This window comes from Sinohyriopsis cumingii, chromosome 19, assembly GCF_028554795.1.
Source record: "Sinohyriopsis cumingii isolate HCF-2022 chromosome 19, ASM2855479v2, whole genome shotgun sequence".
Lineage (NCBI taxonomy): Eukaryota > Metazoa > Mollusca > Bivalvia > Unionida > Unionidae > Sinohyriopsis > Sinohyriopsis cumingii.
This window is the reverse complement of record NC_142979.1, coordinates 16,445,903-16,461,901: the sequence shown is the minus strand read 5'-3', so window position 1 is coordinate 16,461,901 and position 15,999 is coordinate 16,445,903.

Sequence of the window (15,999 nt, the reverse complement as noted above, 5' to 3'; positions counted from 1 at the left end):
TGGCATAAACGATCCTTTCAATGAAATGTTCGAAGAGTAGAAACCTGAAAAGATGCTTTGATGAACGAAGACAATTTTACTATTGGAATGTTAAGGGTTCGCTGAAAAAAGAAAACATCAAATACTTTTAAACTTAGTTCAACAAAAAAGCATCTCTATTCGAAGGTTAAAATGAAGAGTAATGGTAAAGACTGGAAAGTGGAAATGAAACCAGAAAATGGGTTGATGTTTCTACCAAAGCTTCTTGTGGGATACAGTAAAACTTGGAATCAGTAGACATTACTCCAGGTTTAGCAAGAGAGAAAACAGTTGATAAGCATGGATTATCTTGATTGCTTACTTGACAACTGATTCATTTTTAAAATGCAAAACATTATTTCAAAATGGATATCCAGATCTTTCAACTTACTCATATAATTTCAGTTGATTTGGCTGTTTACAAACTGGAAGATGTAAAGAGAGGTTATAGAGAATGTTTACTAAGAAGGGTTGTCAGTATGTGACAGAGAGGTGACATACAATATTTAACACTGATTAAGAGCAAAATGTACGTACTCCTTAAATAGAAATGATACTATAACTCATTCAACCAGCATAAAATATGATGCATTTTTTAAATGATATGCTATAAGTATCCCTTCTTCCAGAGACAAGGGAAACACAATATAAATATTATTAGACAAGGAATAGGAAATCGTCAATACTTTTTAGATGATAATGAGTTGATAGACAAAAAATAAACCAATTTTATTTGGAGTCGGTTTGTAATTACATAATAAAACTTTTAGCATATATATATAATGTACTCAAGTACTGGGCTATACTGGCTCAACTAGATGCACAAATCAATTGTGGCATTTTTTTCTCTCATTTATTAATATATTTTTAATTTTTTATTTTTTTAAGCTTTATTTTACCTGGGTAGGGGAGGGGGACGTGCTAGGGTCGGCACCGAACATTAGGGATGGAAACATTCTTTTTGGGCCTTATCGTGACCAATATATCTTCTGCCATGATAGTCTCGGATAGTATGGAGCAATAGCCATTGATAACAATCGGAGCTAACTCTCTTCATAAAGGTAGAGAGAAAAAAGTAGTTAAACTACTCAAAGGGACAATGATGTTTGCCTTGCACCAGTCCCTGAAAACGTGTCAGTTTCTCTAGAAAGCATTGAAAGAAGAGGCCCTTAAAAGCAGGCTGAAATTCATTTCATGAGAGACTCTCCTGACAAGAATCAGGCTTGAAGAAAGAAACACGTGAGACCGCGGCTGTTAGAAATTTTCGGCCTGGAAAGGATTTTGGTGGGGAACATCTATCGCTAGATCGACCAGATCGCTCGCCAGGTCTTGCCTAACCCAGGAGGGGTTACCAGAATTACTGTTGTTTTGACCCTTCAGTTTTTGTATTAATTTTGGCATCTAAACCACAGATCAAGAACGCATAGGCCCTAAACCCTCTCATCTGACTTGCATACATCCGAGACCCAGATTTTGAAGTTCAGGGTAGTTTGTGATTTCATTTTGTCGCACAAAGGTTTTAAACTGAACTCCCCAAAGTATGCAAATCCGACGAAAGACCATTGTGACCAATTGGTCTTCGGTTCTTGCCTTTATAGATCACAGACATCTCACTTCTGCCGCGTGGGTTCGAATCTCAGTCCGGCAAAACTGGGTATGTGAGAAAGGTTGCCACTAGCTTCCCGTGGGTTGGTGGTTGTTCTATGGGTCTTCCGGGGTTCTTTCTATACCATTATATACGGGTCTCTCTAAACACCCCAGGATACCCCAATACACCCCAAGACTCTCAAAGAACACATCAAGACTCAATAAATTACATACTTTAAATTTCAACAACAACACAAAGAAACACAGAAACAAAAAGTGTGAATATTTAGCGATTGTTTATTTAACGGAAAAAGTAGCGAGGTCAAAGAGTTGCCAAGGGAAATAACTCCCATTTCGACGAAGAGTGTTCGGGTGCAGTAACGTGAATATTTATCAACATTTATAAATAAGTAGCAATACCACATGGGAGCAAGACATTTCGACACCAAGAAAATTCCCAAGACATTTCGACCCTAAGACACTTCAACTCCAGTCAAGGGACAATTCGCCCCCAATTCATGCATATTTAAAATAACAATTAACGCTAATATTAATTTCCACTAATCACGCCATTATTCATCGACGTCTGCAATTAAAGAAGATACCAAAACATCTCTAAGTCGCCAGGAAGAAAATGTCAACAGTTAATTATAATTAAAGTTACTTTTATTAAGTTAATGAATGCACGCTAATCTGAATGAAAAGAAATCACATTTACTGCACACTAGAAATTTGCATTTAAAAAAAAAATCCATTTTATTAGAAACAATATTTAGCAACTGCTAATGGTCATTTCCACTAATCGGACGGTTATTCATTGATGTCTGCAATTATAAAGCAATATGTAAACAGTCAATTATAATTAAAGTCACTTTTATTGACTTAATAAATGCACGCTATTTTGAATGAAAAGAAAAATGTTTGAAAATTAAACGCACCACACGCTTTAAATTTGTACAAAAGAGCCAAACATTTTCATTACATGCTAGTTTTTATCCTAAGCTTTAATCAAGGTGTTTGGCATACCTGTGTGTACAGTTTACATTAATTTATATTAATTACAGTTTATATTGTGACATTTCGATCGGATATATTTCGCTACAATATGAACTGAACTGTGTTAATTGTAACAATGGCGTTTTTTCCTTGTGTACAATATCATAATCATGTCAGGCCTCGCCAGCTTGCTTTGTCTTGTAATAGATGCGGGAAATGACAGCATCGCATTTGCGATACAGGTTAGTGTAATGATTCATTATCCTTTTTTATTCTGTCAGATTTCCTCTCTTAAATATTTATTTATTTATCTATTTATTTCTGAATTGAGCATACCAAGTAGCATAGATGATGCTTGTATATTCATACATTTTAGATATAATAGTATATATATAATTATTTTTTTCCTTCAAGCTTACCAACTTCATACATTTATAGAATTTCTTTATTTTTAAAACATAATGTAAATAATTAAATATTGAATCAATTAACGATTAGCAAAAACATCGTACTAATTTCAATATTTCAGGCTGACTCCAACACTTTTTGCAGTAATTGCGAAGTATTAGATGTTTGACTTTAAATACCAATATATCATGTTCTGTAGTTTTAAATGTATTTTATTTCTAAATTAATTAGTACTGGGCATGAAGTTAGTAGCGAAATCTTCTATTCAATAATTCAATACTACGATTACAGATACATATAAATTCTTAATAATAATTAACTTTCCAAAACACAATATATATTTTATAATTAGTAGCATATAATAATAATAATAATAATAATAATAATAATAATAGCTTTATTAATTACGGTGTATTTTCCATTTTGTGATTTCATGTACTTTGATTTCTATATACTTTTAATGTCCTTGATGACGTTTGCGAAAATCTCTGTTTTTTCTTTTTCGGATTTGCACCTCCAGACGCTATCATGTATGTGTCAAATGTGTTCATTTTCGTTAACTGATAATTCCCGCCGTCGTAAAGAGCGCTTCTATCAACCATGAAATGGAGCTGTGTCACGCTGAAAAGTTTATGTATTAGATCTTGCGCGTATTGTGGTTTCCAGTCAACGGAAAGTTGTAGAATGTTATTGATGGACTCTGCATTGTCATTAGTCAAATTCACGCGTTCAGCATTTTTGCAGCTATCTTTTTGAAAAAATATTTATGTAGTCTTGGTTTTAAGTTATTTATAAAGTATGATGCAAATGTAGGATGCTGTTCATTGATGATTGTTTTCAAAAGTTCCGATCGACTTTCAAAATCTAGTGCAGTATTTTCGTTTGTGATGACAGCGGTATCAATTATTTGGGTCATTATTATATCACGTTCACCCTTTTCCGCCCATATTTTATTTTAAAGGAAGTGCCTGACATTATCCTTCAGATGTTTAGTGCAAAGATAGCGTGTAGCCGAGGGGAATACAGGCTCTATTGGCTTGGTTATACTCTTCTCATCATCGCTTCCAAATTCCATCATTTCAGGCACTCTTACTTCCACGGACTCCGCAACTCTATCTAGTCCTGTAGCAATATGTTCCAGAAATCTCTTGTTAGTTTTGTAAGAAGCGTCTGTGTACAGAAGGACAGGATCAATACATATCGGATGTTAGTTTGTACTGTTTCCGTCAACTCTTTGATACGTTATACTATCGTTTTACTCATCAATAACTCTTTGATACGTTATACTATCGTTTTACTCATCAATAACTCTTTGATACATTATATTATCGTTTTACTCATCAATATCTCTTTGATACGTTGTACTATCGTTTTACTCATCAATAACTCTTTGATACATTGTACTATCGTTTTACTCATCAATAACTCTTTGATACATTGTACTATCGTTTTACTCATCAATAACTCTTTGATACGTTGTACTATCGTTTTACTCATCAATATCTCTTTGATACGTTGTACTATCGTTTTACTCATCAATATCTCTTTGATACGTTGTACTATCGTTTTACTCATCGATATCTCTTTGATGCGTTGTACTCTCGTTTTACTCATCAATAACTCTTTGATACGTTATACTATCGTTTTACTCATCAATAACTCTTTGATACATTATATTATCGTTTTACTCATCAATATCTCTTTGATACGTTGTACTATCGTTTTACTCATCAATAACTCTTTGATACATTGTACTATCGTTTTACTCATCAATAACTCTTTGATACATTGTACTATCGTTTTACTCATCAATAACTCTTTGATACGTTGTACTATCGTTTTACTCATCAATAACTCTTTGATACGTTATACTATCGTTTTACTCATCGATATCTCTTTGATGCGTTGTACTCTCGTTTTACTCATCAATAACTCTTTATGCAATTTGTTTTGTAAGTATAATGCGAAGAAAGCACGATTTGCTAGAGAACTCAATAATCAATAAATATGCATTGCTGTTTGATAGTGTTGATAATGGCCTGATTTACTGTAAACTTATTTTGGTAAAAATAAATGTAAATGCGATAGCTCATTTTTTGTATATATAATGATTTCAACTAGAAACTTGCTATATTAAATAAATTTAAAACGATGAAAATCTACTTTTTATATTCTATTACTATGCTTGCGAAAACATTAATAACTTCTAAAATAAACCAGTTATTTGTGTTTCATCGTTTTTCTTCTTTTAATCAGTCTGTAATTTGGGTAATATTATTAGCATATCCTCTCGATTCGCTATTGAGACAGAGTAATTCATACAGAGAATTAAACGACTTGGTGGTTTGTGAGTTATTGTTGATAATTCATTGTCTATGTGACTGTATCAATCATTAAATGGCCTGTATAATCAGACGGTTTAGATAAATTACATCTGATATACATCAAGCATGACATTGATGTAAAATCGAAAGGAATTACAGAGCGACTTTCCTTCACGGTTACTTAAAATCAAGGGAAATTATTCGCGTGAAGCTTGTAACACTCTTTGGTCATGCATTCTAAACATCTGTCAAAATTGTTGATGCACGATTTAAAATGAAAATTTGTATATAAGCAGTTTATAACAAAATAAATGAGAGAAGTATGGTGCATAGACATTAAATACGGAATTGTTTAATAATATTATAAAATTTAAGATATTTGATGAATAAGAGTTAGTTTCCGTAGGTTATTGGAAATAGGGACATCAACCGATACTATTAATCACTGATGGTAACAATGTCTGTATGTGTGTTTGCTTTTTTTTTTCGCTTCTTAGTACATTTTTGAAAGCTTTGGTGCCAATATATGTAATATTGGGGTGTTCTTGGAGAGTCTTGGGGTGTTTAGAGAGACCGCATGATATACTGGCTGCAATGTATCATTTGCTGAAACAGGACGTTAAACCCACCATAGCAAAAGCTGATGAACGACCGATTGATGAATGGCCTACACGTTGTGAAAGGTGTGGGCCCTTCTTGACCGACTGATGAATGGCCTACACGTTGTGAAAGGTGTGGGCCCTTCTTGACCGCGACTTGCGCAGTTCATTTAGTCTGCCAGAAATATCTCCTCTGGAATCTATATTTTCCAGTGCATAAACTTCAAATCACGAATGCGTCGGTTTGGTGATTTCATCACCCCACATGGTGAAACATGGAAACGGTGAATACATGCTGGTGTGCAACATGATGGTATTTACTATAACTTTCAGTGGTGATCCAGAGGATTTCCTCCCGTGAGGCAATATTTGTTGCACCACTGACGCAGAAATACTGCTACTAAGGCATTGATCAAGTCGAATGGCAAAGGGGCGCCACTGGGTCACATGAAAAGGCGGCCAAGAAGAATCAAATTTGCTGCCGCTTTAAGCAATCCGAGGAGCTGCAAAAACTTTTTTGTTGAAATCCTCTCCCAGCTAGCAGTTGACTCCACAAGCGCGATAATCTGCCCCAAGTGTAAGTGAGAAAGACGGAGAATATACACATTCTGAGCTAAAGGGTTGAGAGAGAACGAGAGAGAGAGAGAGAGAGAGAGAATTCAACACCGTTTTTCGTTTCTTCCTTGTTATCAACTCTTAACTTTCAATATAGGATATTTTGGTAACGCAAAAACTTGCCTTTCTACATTGATTTCAATGCATTTTTTCGCTAAATGTTAAAAAAACGTACTATCCAACTTAATTCACATGTATCTTTAATGGAAGAAAGGCACAATAATCAGTACCGCACAATGTTAGACCATCGTATGGTATCACTGGACGGGAGTCCCATATAGGATTTTACATGGATTCAATGGTGCATTTTCTGTTTATTTTTAAATCTTTATAAGAAGGACAGGTTTTTAGCGCATGTTTATTTGTTCGTTAGTTTGCAGATGGATTAAAGATTGGTTCTTTCACTTACTTGTATGTCTGTCAGTTTTTCTGTATCACTATTTTTGTTTGAGATATATTGGTTGATTAACTGATCCAATTATCAATATATTTTCATTTATCGCGATTCGTATTCGTCAGTTATGAACATGTGATTCAATGAAAGTTTTTTTTCTAGTAAATCCTTTTCTGAAGTCTCTGCTGTTCGCACCATCGCTTGTCGCGTGTGTTACGTTTTGGACCACACGTGATTACTTTTCCCGTTACGTAATCCTATTGTTGTTTACACCAAGCGCAATTATTGCGTTGAACATGTGATTCCTCCCGTTGCGAAGGCCTAGAGCTGGTAACGTAGCGTACTTGATGACAGCAGATATGGAAATTTACTAACTTTTATATAAAGATTTTCCTGAGCAGAGTTGCCTCACAATGTCTGGAGGCTCGGGTTTGCTTCCTGACATGCAATCATTTGGAGAAACGCTCTTTAAATTACCCGCCGAAGGCCTGGAATGGTTAGCATCGCTTTGGCCTCTAAAGCCAAGTAAAAGCAAATTTTGGAGGAAATTTTGGCGGATTACCGAAACACTGATACTCGGAACACTCTACCTGTTTCTGATTTTACAGCTCAGTATCATAGAAGCCAAGGTTTTGATTTGTCAAGTGCTCATCACGTACCGAGATCTGGGATTGAAGTTGGAACATGTGTGGCTCCTGATGGGATTTTTCATCGCTATTTTTGCCTGCATCAACGGAACGCTGGCGGAATCCGTTAGGGCTCGCTGCACCAAGAAGAAAGTGCCAAAGAAATCCAAGAAGGTACACTTCTGTCTGTACCCAATCCACCTGGGCCTTTTGGGACCAAAGATGACCAGAAGTGGCGCTATGTATTGACCATAACTATTTTTTTTGTTTAAATTACCTGGGAAGAGATTCAAGCATAAAGCTGATTTTGGACACTTACGTGGAAGACATGCTGTTGTGTTAAAAAAATCCGAAAGTTTTCCCGCTAGGATCATCATTTGAAACAGAGATCGATATAAAAATGGTAGAACTGCATTTCAGTATTAGCATTATTATAAATCAATTACAAATGGCAAAAGTTTAATTTTTGGTTTCATATGTCATTCGTTATTTTCGGGAAATTTAAAGTGGTTCATTTGCCTTCTACGCAGAAAGTCTTGTATATGTCCTCAGTAAATTTGATTGAAATATTTTATAAAGTTATTCTTTAACTTTTATTTGTGACTTTTTTCCTTCAGTGTTAAAACATTTTCTTAATTTCAACATTACATTTTCATGCTTTCATCCATGTACATGTTTTCCACGTAGTTTTGACCATTAAGGTCCAAATTACAACAACAATAACAACAGCAACAACAACAATAAAAATGATAATAATAATAATATTCTTTTTATTATTACCATTATTCTTATTCTTATTCTTCTTATTATTATAAATGTTATTATTATTTTTATTATTATTACCTACATATAGCGAGAAGTTGAATAAAGGAGACTTATGTGCCGTTTACTGCTTAATGTTCGTGTTCCCGGTTAAGGTTTTTTTTTTTTTTTAATGGGCTGCACAGACTGACGATTTTACCAGACGTGTTTCATGTGTTTTACTCTCTCTCTCTCTCTCTCTTTCTCTCTCTCTCTCTCCCAAACACACACACACACACACACACACGCGCGCGTATTGCATGGTACTAAGGGCCTATTGTGAGTTTATAAAAATGGTATATGCGTCCAAGCAAAGCATGAGAAGGTATCTGGATCGAAACAAAATATAAAAAGGTACAACTGATCGAAGTATACTGTATGACGGTCGATAGCTGCCATTCGGACTAATTCATCCATTTCGGAAACAACGATTGACCGATATATTAGGAATTATGGAACTTTCTGATTTTATTTGCAGCTTCTCATTAGGTCATACAGTGAATACAATCGTAGAAATAGCAGAGGTGTTTGAAATTGATTGGATGTTTTGTTTGTTTTGTGAAGACATTTTCCGCGATCAAAATGCACGATTTTTCTGCAAATTTTATTGCGCCGACATATATCAGAAGCATACAGTTTGCCTCGCAGAAATTGCCGAGGATGGTCCAAAAATAAAAATAATCGTGGCATCATGACTTCTCGGCGATCGGAACATCGCTTGGTCAGGTCGTGAAATATAAAGAAGTGTACCAAATTAATCTGTTATACATAATCTGGGTTTGAATTCCTCTTATTTTATATATTTGATTTTTCCTTTCAGTCGGTGATTAGTTAGACAGGCAGTATGTATTCAATGTGCACATATTCTAATACCCTAATGCACTTAGGTTTAAACCAGCTCAAATGGCAGCGAAATATTCTCAAACAGTATGGGTTGTGAAGAGCATGATAATAACCGACCTCCATCTTAGTGAAAGTACGGAATCTTTGTACTTTTTTACACACGATGCACAGGGTCATTGTGAAGCTAACATATAATTACTGCAGTTCCTTGGTCAGTTTCCAAACTAGCCGTTATGGGAATTACGTTAGTTTTGTTCAATATTATTATTATTATTCTTCAATAATTGTAGAAGGGGACATAACTCTAATTTCACTCTTTAAATTAACGTAGTTTAAAGAACATAACTCATTTTGCATTTACCAATTAACTAGTTTACTACTGACAAATAAACTGAAAAAAAATTAAAACAATATGATACTTAAAATATAATGTACGATCTATAATATTTTATCATGTCAAAATATATTATAAATAATACATTATTGATAATAAAAAAGTTAATAAAACTTATTATCTCTTATTTATTCATAGCTCCTAAATAGTTATTGACTTACCGTTCGGGATAAACAAATTTTTCAAGTTACCGGTATGTTATTTTGCTTCCAATTTAGGACGGATACTAGCTAAATAAAAATAGACAATGAAAAATATTTTGTCTAAAAGCACATGAAAATTATTTGAACAGATCTGACTGAAAACATGTCATGTGGTTCTTTCGATCTTATACAAATAATGCAAATTCACTTTCAAATATGGCTGTCATGACGTAACGCATACAAACATTTAAATAATTTCTGAAAACCACTTACCAATATTTATACAACTTTAACAGAAGGTATACAATTAAAGATTGCACTTTAGTTATACAAATGATGCAAGTCCGCTATCAACTACGGCCGCCGTTAGCAAAAAGTACGAAAACCAATGAGTTGTTCTTGGCTCAACCGAATGCGACCAAAGTTGAGAGAAACATCATGGCATTGTGGCTTTTCAAATATGTGCTATTGATGCCAATCTCACATCAAATATGGCCTCTTCACGAAAATTAAAATAAGCTTCAAACGGTATTAAAAACCGCTAACCGACTTTGACCAAATCTAGAATAAAGCATTCTGGCATGAAAGCCTTACAAGTGTATGCAAAATTGTGTCGATCAATCATCCAATGTGATTGGCATTAATGATACTTATATAATTTAAAAAACAAAAACATTAAAATCCTCAACTGAACTTGACTAAATGTATCAGAGGTAATCTGGGCATGAAGGGTTTTTAAGTTTGCATAAATGATTCAACATCAAATATGTCTGTATTTATTAAAAACCGAAGAAAAGAACTGGAACTACTTCTCAGAAATCGTTCGATATAATTTGAACAAAAATTAGTCGAAAAATAAACCGATTAGCAGAATCTGACCAACTTGGCATTGAGGCTATCCTGGGGAAGGGGTGAATGCGGAGGATCGTGTATATATAAATCACTCGATCTGGTTTTAAATTCCTCTTATGTAATAGCTTGAAATCAAATTTCTTGCAAATGGTGCCAGTCTTTCATCGTTCATGGGTACATCGAATGTCTATAAACATTATTGTTGCAGTGGAGAATATTTAGTTTCCCAGTGTTGTTGTGATGGGTACAGGTGTACAAATTGTATTTATGGTGGGCCACTGCTATCAAAATGTGGACTACTGTGTACATATGGATTTTCTCATTTCTCATCTCTGCGGTGTTTGAGGGCATCCCATCCCTATGTATGTATCATGCTTGTCACACAACTCCCCCTTTTCTAGTCATTGCACCACAGCTCTTGCAACTCGGCACTAAACAATTTCCACTTGCTCTGTGTCACTGTTCAGATAACGGCTCCAGTGTGGTGTGATTGGGGAACAATGGGAAATTAACATTAGCTATAAGTTTAGATACTTTATGGGACTTGGAAGGTGGGGGACAAAAAAGGTCCTATGTTTAAAATGTCCATTGGGTTAACGTGGGGACGGTATTAAAGGGACACAAGTGGTTATGGGGACAGACAAAACTCTATATAGACAAAGGTTCGAAAGTTTATGGGGACTAGGGCAAATGTAATATTACAATATTTATCTACAATCCAACACACGCTCTTACTATCCAGCAGCCGATTTTTAATAATTTCCAGCTCACACCCCACTATTTAGCAACTGTTTTTGATAATATTATACAAAACACACCACACGACATATACTATTAAACAACTGCTTGTTGATTACTATCCAAACATACCCTTCTTATCCAAGGAAAAGTGTATGAGTGTTTATATGTACACCCTATACTAACACACATATTTAATCGCACAAGTAGCAAATGTTTACATACAAAGTACTATACACATAAGAGTGAAGGGGTATGTGGTTTTTAACAATTAAATTTTGTGGAAGACATAGACAGACACAAAATATACACATATCACTTTTCTAGAGACCTGGGTGGCCCTGAAAAGGACCGATTGTTAATATAAGTGACATCGCTTCACTTTCCTCTTCACAAACTGCTCTGTCTGTGATCTTGGTGATGGCCCATGATGCCTTCATATCGACTAGGTAGTGCGGGTTTAACCGCGTGTGATGGAAATGATCGCTGATGGCTCTAGTTTTACCCACATCTTGTCAGGTTGACTTGAGAACCGATATATATATATATATATATATATATATATATATATATATATATATATATATATATATATATATATATATATATATATATATATATATATATATATATATATATATATATATATAGTGTGTGTGTGTGTATGTATGTAGGCCTATGTATGTATGTAGTCTTGGACGGAATTTAATTGGATTACAATGTTGCACGTATAAAACCGCCTATTAAAAACAGAGAGCGTGTGGTGTCTCTTCGAATCAGAGGAGAGTGGACCTGCGACATCATTCTCTCTCTCTCTCGTTGACAGTACAAGTACAATACGGTGTCTGATAAAAGCGAAGACAATGTAATGAGGTGCACCTGCTGCAAATACATAGTGTACTCGGTGCACAATATTACCATGTCTACGAATACTACTGCGGCTTTAAACATTATTCTCCCATAAAATGGCGACTTCAATTTAGCTTTCAATATTTTCCTGTCATCTCCTCAGACTTTTTGCCTGCAATGGACCATTCTTTTACCTCCTTCTTTACCACTGGTGGCCGATTTCAGAAACATAGACAACTAAGAGCTGGATAATGTTTTTGCAATCAGAAGCAAAAGTTGTATTTATTAAATAACAACAACAGTGAGAAGAGGAAAAAGCGAGAAGAAGAAAAGAGAAAACATTTTAATTGTGAACAGCTGAAGGGAGTGAAAACGAAACGATGAGTTTGTTACAATACAATTTAGAGAACTTAAAAGTGCTTAACTGAAATGTTTCAGACTTCTTTAAATGAGCCCAAGAGAAAGATGCTTTTACCATCCAAGACTTATAAACCTTATTTGACTTATCCACTTTCACTGCCACTAACATGAAGGCAACAACAGCAGCACTTTCTATACCAAAGCAACAGCAGCAGCAGCAGGAGTAGAACTTGGCCGGTGGAAAGGATTAAGTCAGACGATATAAATGGCATGAGTTTTTTGTTATTATGAAATGGGTTCTAGGTTCTTCTTCTGTTTGTATTTGAAATGCTCCTCATTCAACTTGTTATCTTTTGTTCCGGTACACGCTGATGTCTTTTTTCCTGACAAGGATAACAAATATATTTGCCTTTGTCTCTCTTTTATCCTGTTCTTCCTTTTCTTGGACTTTGTGGACATTCTGGATTCCAGTTTATTTTTCTTGATAGCAAAGCAAAAAGATCTTGACATTTATCTCGAGTGGAGTTTTCCGTAGTGTTATGTATATTTAAACTGAATTATTTATTAGTTTTTAAATGTTTTAAATTTCTTGATATGCTATTGTAATGTAACATTGTACTATGGACTTATTCTTGTCCAAAATCAAGTTTATGTTCTACTTGACCTGAATTATTTAATTTTTATTTTATTCTGTAAACAACTAATGTATAGGTAAACTATTCTCTATGTATATGGGTTTATTATCATGATCATTATTAATAGAAGTAAACATGTTTATTTGTGTCTGGTATAGGTTATTGGAATTCCCATACAATATACCTGGTGTGCCTGACATAGTCCAGGCTATATATTATAATATTAGTAACAGACTTTCTAATAATAACTAACATTTTATTTTGTAAATACTTTATAGGTTACTTTCCATTAGGTAATTTTTAACAGAAAATGTTAATTGTGACTTGATGTCAATTTGAAGACTGTATAATCGTTACTGGAAAGATAATTCATTCGTGCTTTAAGATCTAGCTTAATCATTTGTATTTTGGTCCAAAAGTTCATTCGGGCTGGAATTGATTTCTTCAAATTATTTAATTCAATGGTTATTTTTTCTTGAAATACAGATCACTCAAAAATAATAATATTCTTGGACAGATACTCTCACTTGGATTTACAGTGAATTCGACCTGGAATTTTATTACTGTGTTTAACAAAAGACTGCACAACAACACAATGCAGGCCGCCACATGCACACGAACATCTTCAGCGTTTGACTTAATTTGAATTTTCCACTAAAGTTTATTTAGAACTTTTATGTCGAGGACTGGTGTCTGTAATTTTGGGATTATTTTGGGATTTAACTCGAAAAACAGCAAGTTCTATTTTTTCTTCTCTCATTTTCACTTTGTATTCAATGGAAATGAATTATTTGTTGAATTTTATATAGCTCGTTGCATTTAACTCTTTTCTGTTATTTATTTTAAGAGCATCGACTCATAACAGTAGTCTTGTTGGAATGGTGTACTTTCGAATGACTATTAATTAATCTCTGGCGAGAAGGGAAATCTGCTTTTACTCATCCGTCTTCTTCACAGTCTGAAAACTGAATGAATATACTCTCTTTGGTGAGAATCTCTCTCTCTCTCTCTCTCTCCATAATTTTAAAATCAATATCAAGTGATCACAATTTGCTGAGACGAAACCAAGAAACCACGAAGATAACTCTCCACACTAACCAGAATATCAAGAGTCCAGATTTAAAAAACAAAGTCATTCGGTAGCTGTCGAAGATTAATTTCACATTCGAAAGACACCAAAAGTGACTTCCTGAAACATTAGAACCACCGTTTAACTCTGCCATGTCACAGAGAAAGAAACAGGTTTCATTACAGATTGGTGGTATTCATTGTTAGAGACATTGAAACGACAATGAGAAACGAAAGATGACAACCGTTTGAGATTTGCCATCAACTGCGACAATTTCAAGTCTCCTGTCTGGATCTAGTATGGTGCATTCCTAGTCACACGACTACGCAAATCTCGCGACCTCGCTGTCAAAGATCAACAATAAATAAACTTCTCAAAATATTTATTCTGAAAACAACGACCAGAAATCTGTAAATGTTGCAGTAAGTTGAAGAAAACCAGATTCACTAGCAACAAATGGCAATGCGATACCCCCCGACCTCCAAATAATTCGCTGACACATGCTCAGTACTAGATGAATCTGCTTTTCTCCACCTTGCTGCGATACGGACACGTGTCTGGTCTTTGTTCTCAGAATAAATATGCTGAGAATTAGGTGTGTATTATGTTTATTTTACAAACATTGCATAACTTTTATTTAATATTTTCGAATTCTGTGTACAACAACTCACGTTAGTATTGGACATCTGATGTCACTGGCATGTAGGTTGCAAGATTTATGTAGTCATGTGATTAGGAAAGCTTCAAGTCGAGTTCCAGGTCAAATTCCATCAACGATATAGTTTCGTCTCGTCTGCCAATGGATTGAAGACATAACGATTTGCAATTTGAGAAAATAAATCATATTTCTACCGATGTCATGTCACGATGAAAGGTTGTTCAAGTTGCTAGGCCTGCTACATGGTAATGGCTACAAGTGTCAGGGGAAACTCGGATTAGTTAAATAGTAGCTAAGATGCCGCCCGGGGCGTAGGCCCGAGAAGCAGCCCTGTGCCGCTTATGTTAGGTCGTCGTCGTCGTCAAATTTTCAAAATATTATCCTACTTTACCACCCCTTTTCCCTTTCTTTTTCCTCTTCCCTTTTGTTTTCTTCTTCCTTTTCTATGCCCCTACATCAATGCCGCCCTGGGCAATTCGCCCCCATTGCTCTCTATTCAGTTACCCAGTGCTTTGTCGTGTTAGGAGGCATCTGCATGTTTGACCAGTGAGTTACTGGTGGCCTGCTGGTTGTACTGGAGATATTCGTTGTAAAGGGGTTGCGGCAGCAGGGACAAAATGTAATTCCACCTTTGTTTACTTAGGTAGACTGTATCAACTAGTAAGAAACCGGAGTTACTCTTACGTGATTGACCAAATTGTAAAAATATTTATCTGTTGCTATTAATATACAAAAAAATCTTGTCTTCATATCACAAACGCTGTATGCAAACTTTAGCCTCAGGCTGTTTCCTAGCTCACCCCCAAACAAAAGCAACAAAACCACAGTAAATTTACAACCCCACCCCCACCCCTAAATTGCAAGCTTTAACTTCAAACTTTGGCCCATAAACTGCAGAAATAAATCAGTAAAATTTGAAAAAGGTATTAAAAAAAGTCAGGCGTATTCTAATAAATACACAATAGTGAAATTATAGTGCACAAACTTTAACCAGCTATACATATGCTGCTGCACTGTGTGCATAATGTAGCAATGACAATCCCGTACTCTGTGCTAAAAATAATGTTACTGAAGGTAAAGACTAAAACAG